Below are 9,127 nucleotides of genomic sequence, written 5' to 3'. Positions count from 1 at the left end.
ATCCTTTTGGAAAGAGAATTGGAAATTGTTAGGAACAAACATCTTCCTAGGTGATTTGTTAAAATACAATGGGGAACTCAATCAAATTTTAATTCACTTCGTTTTAAGTTATTATCACAATTCATTGAATTATACTTACAAAAGGCTTATATTTCCAAGGTAAAATATTAGTATCTTTATTGGGTGATATTAGATAGCAGGGTCTCTTGGCTTAGACAAAATCACCCTCTCATTGTATTCAAAGTAGATGTGTAGCAAAGCTAGATGCATCAATCATTAAATCATAAACAAACACAAGCTCAAAAATTGTGTTACCAAGTATGCTTGGAACCTAGCCTATAACTAACTAGTTCATACTAGATATTGTTTGTGTATGGTATTCAATTCTATTAGAATCTACAAAATAAATTTTAACCTAGAAATTAATGTAAGTGATAACATTTTTAAAATTGTTAAATATAAATGATAATAAAATCAAAATAGCATAACATAGTTGATTTCATAAGAGAGAAAATGAAAAATTTCACAATATCTTCACTCGATATCCAAGATTTTTAATCCATGAGAATGAAGATGAGGATGAGATAGAAAACCAAAAGACAAGGAATTGTTTATCCAAGTTTCCAAATTTTTGAGGATAATGAAAAAAACATAATCCTATGAAAGAAGGAGAATGTGCAAGTCATTTTCTCAAGTTAAAAGAAATTACTTAAGTAAACAAAACAAACAAATGAAATATCATACTTACGATAAAACATATCCACTTGGTGAATAAAATGGTACATTGGCATACCCCCTTAAGTGTAATTGAGGTAAGAAGAAATGGGTCACAAGGCTAGGTATCCATGTAAAATATGAAATAACCCCAAATTATAAAGAGAGTGTACCCTCTTGAAGTAGAGACTAGAAAATCCATAGGACAAAACTCTATCCCAAGTGACATGTGAAGGATAATATAGACCCACCCCATCCCCTAAAGTTGGTGCCTCCACAAAGAAGAGAGAAAAGCAATGCAAAATGTTGAATGGTGAATGTTGTAGTAGGTTCATTTGCAACAAATGATGCACCTTCCTTTCACAATATGGAAATCTTGAGTTATCAAATTGTTGAATTCCCATTCAAGTGGAATGTGGAAAGGAACTCAGATGTATGGTTTTTGAAGTGACTCATGTGTCTTGATGTTGATGTTAAGCTGTGATTGTTCCATAGAAGATTTAGGGACTACAATCATTGAAGTATGAGACCTTAATTAATGTGAAATAGAATGTGTCATGTTGCATGATATGGTGGGGATAGAACAAGTGAATTTACAATGGGAGATGATGTAACTTGATGGGCATTGTCATCAATGAGAAGACAAATATTCTCAATTGTTTCATCAATATTTGAAAGGTGAGAGTCCACAAATAGATGTGAAATGTTTAAGTAGGCCTCCCAATGAAGTGGATCTCATAGACACGAAGAATCATATATAGAGAATCATTGAGAGCCCTTGAAGAAGCAAATTTGAACTTCGATGAAGCAATACATGATGGAGGAATATCTTGCAAGAGGAAATCAAAGTCATTATGGTGTCATCTAGATCTCAAATGTGGTCTACTTTTCAAAAAAGTAAAGATGCTTGATAGGAATGTGTCCTAGTGGGGTGAATCTAGAAGACATATAATCCTATTGCAAAGAATCATGGAAAGTTATAGAAGAAGCAACTTTTAATTTTGAAGTAGCAATGTGTATAAGAGATGTTCTCATTTGTAGATGGAGTATCAAGAGGAGGATCACTAGTCCATGGACCATGTCATTGTTGTTAAATACCTACACTTTTGTTCATAGTCACTTGGTGTAGGAATGAATTCAATGAGATAGGGTAGGAGATCCTACATAATGTAATTTTTCACTATCCCTTGTTTCGAGTACAAATGGTTCTCTGAATTTATCTTGACAATAGAATGTCAAAATTTAATACCATAATCCATGATAAAAACTGCCAAAAATGGAAATTTATCTTAGTTCGCAATTACAAAATGCTTCTATATAGGCCTCTTGAAGATTAAATACATCAAATTGAGACTTTATAAATTGAGTGTATGTATTAGCAATCTCCCAAATTGTTCAATGGTCTCCAAACCTTGTCAATTTTTTATTTTTATTTTAACTCAAATATGTATGGTATAGGCATATCATTGGTTGTGTGATTTTTTTTTTCCTTAAATGCTTCTATGACCAAAAGAGACAAGTTCTAGATGAAAATGGGGTCTTATGGGCCTTTTTGACACAATGGTAGGTTTTTTAGACCTGAAAATGCCCCAAAAACTAGTCGATTGCCTTAAGTTACAAACAAATCCTTGTTTGTGAGCATGCTTCTTGATCTCCAATTTTGGTGGAATGAAAGATAATATTGAATTTCTCAAGCCTTTTGGATGCTTCAAAACCACCAAAAAAAAGCTACTTTGATCATTGAAATGTTGTAGTGACTTGGATAAAAAAAGAAACCTAAGTCTAAACTTTAGAAGTTAGTTTTTTCTTGTCAAATTGTTTTCAATTTTCAAATCATCCAAGGATGCAAGAGGAGTATATTTTGTTATGACAAGATAAAAAAAAACTTAGAATCTTTTGAAACCATTGAAACATGGGGACCCCTTCCCCCCCTCCAAAATCCCTATTTTTTCAAGATGCAATACTTAGGGGAAACATCCCCTTGCCGCACCACTTAGGGACATCCTAGGGACTCCAATGAGTATCTTGACCATCTTGGGGATGCCTATGAGTCTCCCATGGCCCCCAATTAGAAACTCCAATTCTAAACAAAAATGGTGAAATTATTGTGAAAATGTCATCCGTATTAAAGGTTTGGCAATACCCCCTAACCTTGATGGGGGCTCTACCCCAAACCCCCCATAAGGGGCACTACCCATTGACCCCAAATCTCTACCCACCATTCTTATTATTAATGCAATTGTTTCCATTTTTTTTATGTTGACTAGTTTAAACACTTAGTATGCCAAAGTTTCATCTACAATTCTTATACTTATTCTTAGTTTGTTCCCAAAGTTCCAAAACTCTACCAACATTGTTAATGTTCAAATTTCAATGCAATCATTGACATATTTTTAATGTTTATTGTAAAATTTACATAGTGTGGAAAAGTTTTATTTACAGTTGTTATACTTATTCTATACACATCCTTTTATAATTAATTTTTTAAGTTGTATATATATTTGCATCCCACCCCGCCCCCTTCATCATCCCTCTGTCATCCCCAAACTTAAGCCCTTGGTATGTTAAGATATGAAAGCACAAAATAGTTTCATTTGATATGTTAATCAAGGAAAAACCTACAATATATAACTTCCAAGATTCCAAATCCATGAGGATCATGAAGAGGTAGAAAACCAAAAAAAGAAATTGCTTATCCAAGTTTCCAAATTTGTGACAAGGAAAAAGTAGAATCTCAATCAAAGAAGGAGAATGTGCAACTCATTATCTTATTCTACCTAAGTAAAAATATTACCTAATTAAGCATTTTAATAGTGGAATATCACACTTAGGATAAAACATATCCAAGGTAAATAAAATATTACATTGATAGGCTTCTTTGGTTGCTCTAAAAGTGGTGCCTTATGAATTATGTTCTTGGATACTAAAGTTTCCAAATTTTGGGCACTCTTGATAGCTTTTCATAAAGATTGTGATTCAAAGGCTTTAACCAAACCTTTCAATGGTTTTTGTTGATGTGTTTTTTATGCACTATGCAACACAAAATAAAATACTAAGTATTCTATCCTCTCTTGAACAAAATCCTCCCAAGTGCTAAACTACGTGATCAAATGGGATGACTCCAAGATTCCAATAGTCAGGTCTTGACTTTATATTGTAGATAGACTCAATGATTGTGATGTGATATCTACTAGAATCACAAGGGGGACTTACATTGCTTGGGTCAAGACCTATCCATTCTCATGTTTCATGATTGATTTCACTCCATGATTTAGGTCATCCTTGAGCAACATCTCGACTTAGCCAAATTTTGTTTTTTGTACCCTAATTCTTTAATTTTGACCCCTTACTAGGATTGCCTTAGGTTTTATTGGAATTCTTGCTTCTCTAGCATGGGCACATTTCTAGGGTTCATTCGCACAAATTGCTCTTCATGAGAAAGCTAGTATCATGACCATGACTTAAACAAAATTTTAACTTAGTCAAATTATCTCCTCCAAACTTCTATGAGTTCATCACCTTCATTCTTCATAATTTGGATGGCTTTTGTCATTGGAAGGTAATTCTTGACCACCATACCTCAATCTTGACCTATGCTACACCCTAAAGCCCTAGAACCTAGTCATGTTTACAATTGAGATCTTGGTGACTTGATCACTTAATACAACTTAATCATGCAGGTCTCATCTAACTCTGACTCCAACACTTAAGAAAATCAACCCTAGCAACCAAGTACTTTGGGAAATATCTTGCAACTTGACAACATGGGTAATGATGGAGGAATGGAAGGTGAGACCTGTATAGGTCAGAGAGAGAGAGGGTGAGAGGAAGAGATAATGACTTGGAGAGGGTAGAGAAAGAGAAGTAGAGAGGGAGAGAAGAAGAGAGGGATGGAGAAAGAGACCTAGAGAGGGGAGAGAGAAGAAAGATAGTAAAGAGGGATAGAGAAGAGAGATAGAAGAGAGATACCAATGTCAATCTTTTTCTATAAAAAATTTTTTTCCAAAAAATCGGCCTATCGTCAGAATTTTGACTCCAAAGGATAAAATTCTGATAGAGGAGTGCCGTCTGATGCACAATATCCTCGTCGAAACTCTCCTAGAGGCTGTTGTAATTATGATGGCCTCCAAGAGGGTTCCAATGAGGATTCTATGTGTCTGACATCACTCCTCTATCAGAATTTTATCCTTTGGAGTTAGAATTCCGATGATAGGCTGAGATCGTGATGGTATTCTTTCGGGGTATGAGCATCCATGGCTATCATTGGAAAGGTTGGAGGTGATTTCAGAATTGCGATGACCACAAGGATAGTCATAACTTTTGACACAAAGTTTTTGATGACTTTTTTTGTCAGTAGTGCGATGAAATTGTGTTGGAATTTTGACGATTTGCCATCAAAATTTTGACCCGAATGTACTAGTGAGAAAAGTGTTTTAAGTGCAAAGATTTTTGGCATAGTAATTCACCCCCCCTTCTTAGTATACATCAATTGCTATCAGAGCCTACCTTTCTATAAGTTTAACCAGTTGGAAAGAGATATGGGGGAATACACATTGAGGGAACTTACTCATCAGCTCACACAGCCTGAGCAAGCCTATGATGATCGTATGGTCAAATACAAGGCATCTCAAGCAAAGAGGAGAGAACATGCTGAAAAGATGATGGAGCTATCTAAAAATAGTTCCTCTGATGAAGTGGACATGGAAGCCTTGATTCAAGAAGTAGAAAAGTTGAATGAATCCAATTCCAATCTAAGAAAAGAATTGGAAGGACTGACTATACGAATGTTCCAAGAGCTTGAGAACCAGAGGAAAGCTGAAGATCTGGTGAAAGATAAAGATCATGAAATCTCCAAGCTGAAGCAAGAGATCAGTACCCTAACTACTCAACTCCATGCGGGAAAAGTGGAAAAGGAAGACATGCAAGGAGAATTGAACATTGCCATCTCTGAGAATGAAAATCTGATGGAAACAAATGCTGCTATTTCCAAAGAACTCTTTGAGTCAAAGGAAATACTTGCCAAGTTCAACAAGAGTACTGTCAGGCTAGAGCAAAAGCTTAAAGCTACCAAACCTATCAAGAATACTGATGGACTTGGTTATTCTGGTCATGAGGAAGGTGATACCTCTGGTACAAATGCTGGAGCATCAAAGAAACAACCGGCATCAAAGGATAAAGGTAAGAAAAAGTTTAAACCTATTTGCTTTAACTGTCTTAAAGAAGGACATACTGCCAATGTGTGTAGGAGTAAGGCTTACAATAATTTTCCTTATTTCCTAAATGATAAGCCTAGATCCTATAGATTCAATGGTAACTATTATGCATGCAACAAGTTTGGGCATAGAGCATGTGAATGCAGGTCTGTTATGAAAAATGTTGGAGGATATCCTTAGAGGACTCAAGGAGTTGGTCCTGAACCTTTTGTGAAATGAAATCACAACTAGTTTAATGCCTTCAATCATCAGTCAAGAAATGGTGGCTATCAAGTGGAAACTAGATGGAGAGAAAACAATATGGTCTGTCATGGTCATGGTCACACTGCTACAACATGTAGGAGGAAGAACGACAACATGAATAATGGACCTTGGAGAGCACCTGGAATGGTCTGCTATCACTGCAACAAATCGGGTCACATTGCTAGATTTTGTAGATCAAGAAAGAACATATCTGATGATATATCGATCACTCCAGAAGGAAAGATTGATATTGACACTCTGCAAGTGGATATGAACAAAACCTAGAAGAAGAAACCAATGGTGTTACAAGAAGAACTAGTTTCTACACCTAGTGTGGAAATATCGAAACCAACAAACTAAGCATTAGAAAAGCTTAGGGGGAGAAAATGGCAAAATGTTTCAAACCCCTAGTTTACATTGGTAAAAGACCTTAACCGGTATAAGATACCTATCATTTGGTGGAAGACCAGAAATGGTCAAAGGTAAATTAGGGTTTATGCCCTAATGGTGGAGCATTAATTGTGGTAGGTGAGGAATATGTTTAAAAGGAATTTTCAAATCATTTCTCACTATCATTTTTTGAAGTGAAGAAGGTTTTCAAGTGTAGAGAAATGATAAAGTGATTTGTGTTGTAATTCAGAGAAAGTTGGAAACCTTAAAGGAGATTCAAAAGAAAATTGCAAATGGTCAAGAGAAGAACTCAAACTGGTGATTCTGCAACTAACAAAGTGGAAGGTGAAGTGGAATTTGCGAGGCCCTAAATTCTTGATTTTTGAAAGGTATTTCTCAAGCTTTCTGTTTTGTCATGGCTTCCACATTGCATGATAGTTCTAGTGCAACTATCGATTCAATGGACTTCATTCAAAGAAAATCAAAATATAATGCTTTGTCACAAGTATTGACTGGGGTTATAGTAGAAGAAGAGATTTCAGATTATATAGACTACAAAATTGAAGACCTAGGGTCTCTTGTGATCCACTTGCAGCTAGGTCTATTATGCGGGAAGGATAAGAAGATCAAACCGGAGTATAGTATTTTGGAGAAGAAGAAGCTCCACAATTCTATTTATTTCCTAGAGGATTTCACAGATACATTAGGATCATTCTAAGCAGAGTTCATGGTGACAAGATGTACCTGGAAAGAATGCATGATATTAGACCACAAGCAATTCATGTCGTCACCAGTTTCTGCAATACAGGGGAAGTGCCAGCCCTAAGGATGGTAAGCAAGACTGAAATGTCCAAGCTCACCGGTTTAGTGAGCAACTCATGAGGTATGACTATCAATTCAATCAAGGATGATTTGGTCAAGTATGCCTACATGGTGATAGGCTACTAGACATTCTCTTCCTATAGACTTAACTCTGTATCTACTGCAGCAGTAAATGCCACTTACCAGATGATCAAGGATGATGCATCATTTGACCTATGCACCAGTATGCAAAGGCAACTCCTGTTGAATCTTAAATCGATCAAATAGGATAATGCATTGAGGTTCAAGTTTGGACAACTATTGGTTGGGTTGTTCTTTTACTTCCAAGGCTACTTTCTAGGAGTAGGTGATGTCTAGTGGTCTACTGACCAACCGGTAACCAAGCAAATCAAGGAAAGCCTTCAAGCAGTTGGAACTGGTTACCCTAAAGTTCTGAACAAGTACTTTGATGAGTTCAGACGCAAAATGAGTCAGAGGATGAGAATATCAGGTGACATAGTCAAGAAGTATGAAGATGATATCTATTTCACCATTAAAGTGAATCAATGCATAATGGAGGTTGCTAAGCCTAGATAGGAGGAAGTGGAGCCTATGGGCTATGAGGTAATGAATGATATGCTAGAAGGATATGCCACTACCCTTATTGCCTCACTGCTTGATCCAAAGGAAAAGAGAACCGACACCTACTTAGAAAGGATAACACCAGTTGAGGAACCCTCAGCAAAGAAAGGAAAAGAACCTTCAGTGAAGAAGGCAAAAGTAGTGCCTTCAACATCGACACCAGCTACTACAACTAGTCCTAAAGTGACCAAGCGATCACCGACTAAAAAGAAATCGGAAGTGGCACTTGCAAAAGTCTTCAAGAGAAAGAGGAAGACAAGGAATGCCTCACCAGACTCAGAAGAAACTATGTTTGAGGAAAAACCTAAGAAGACACGACAAGCAAAGAAAAAGACAGAATGAACCAGCATCATCGGTACCGGTAAATATTGACATCTCCTCCTACAAACCTTTGACACAGTGTCAAAGAACTATCAAAAACATTAGGAGAAAACTGCTGAATGATTTGATTGATTATTTTGATGACTTTAATGATGATGAAAAAGAAGTAGTTGAACAAGAAATAATTAAGTACTTATGTGTTAATGACCAGTCACCTTCAGAAATTAGATCTGAGACACCAAATTCTTTGTATATGTCCTTAGACAATAAATGGCACATTGCCATAGAGCAGGAACAAGAAATGAGAGAGAAAGTTTTTGCTGAACATTTTCGTGATGTATCAAATTTAGAACTATTCGAAGTAATGAATAAATACAAAGGCCTCTTCTTCATGAGAAGAAGAAGACTCTTGTTACTGGAAGGGAAGGGTCAAGAAGTGCTCAAGAATACACACACCCTTGCTCTAGAAGCTCTGAAGATGCATTGAGTGGCTGAAGACAATAGGAAGGTTGAGCAAGAACCGGCAATAACTAAATCGGATGAAGTATTTGACAATGAAGGAAACCCGATTACTGAACCCATAGACACTATTGATGTCGATACTCTGTATGGAGAGGATTTTGCTCAGGGTACACCATCAGAAGCTACAAGATAGGAGAAGCAGGCAGAACAGGTAAATAAGCAAAAGGAAACTGAGGACAAAAAGGAGGAAGAAAAGAAGCAAGTGAAGAAGAAGAAAGCAGAAGAGGAAAAGAAGAAGGATGAAGAGGAGAAGAAGAAGAAGGGTGAAGAGTAGAAGAAGA

Source organism: Cryptomeria japonica, chromosome 5 (genome assembly GCF_030272615.1).
Source record: "Cryptomeria japonica chromosome 5, Sugi_1.0, whole genome shotgun sequence".
In the NCBI taxonomy this organism is placed as follows: domain Eukaryota; kingdom Viridiplantae; phylum Streptophyta; class Pinopsida; order Cupressales; family Cupressaceae; genus Cryptomeria; species Cryptomeria japonica.
The sequence above is the reverse complement of the archived record's forward strand: the minus strand, read 5'-3'. Positions refer to the sequence as shown.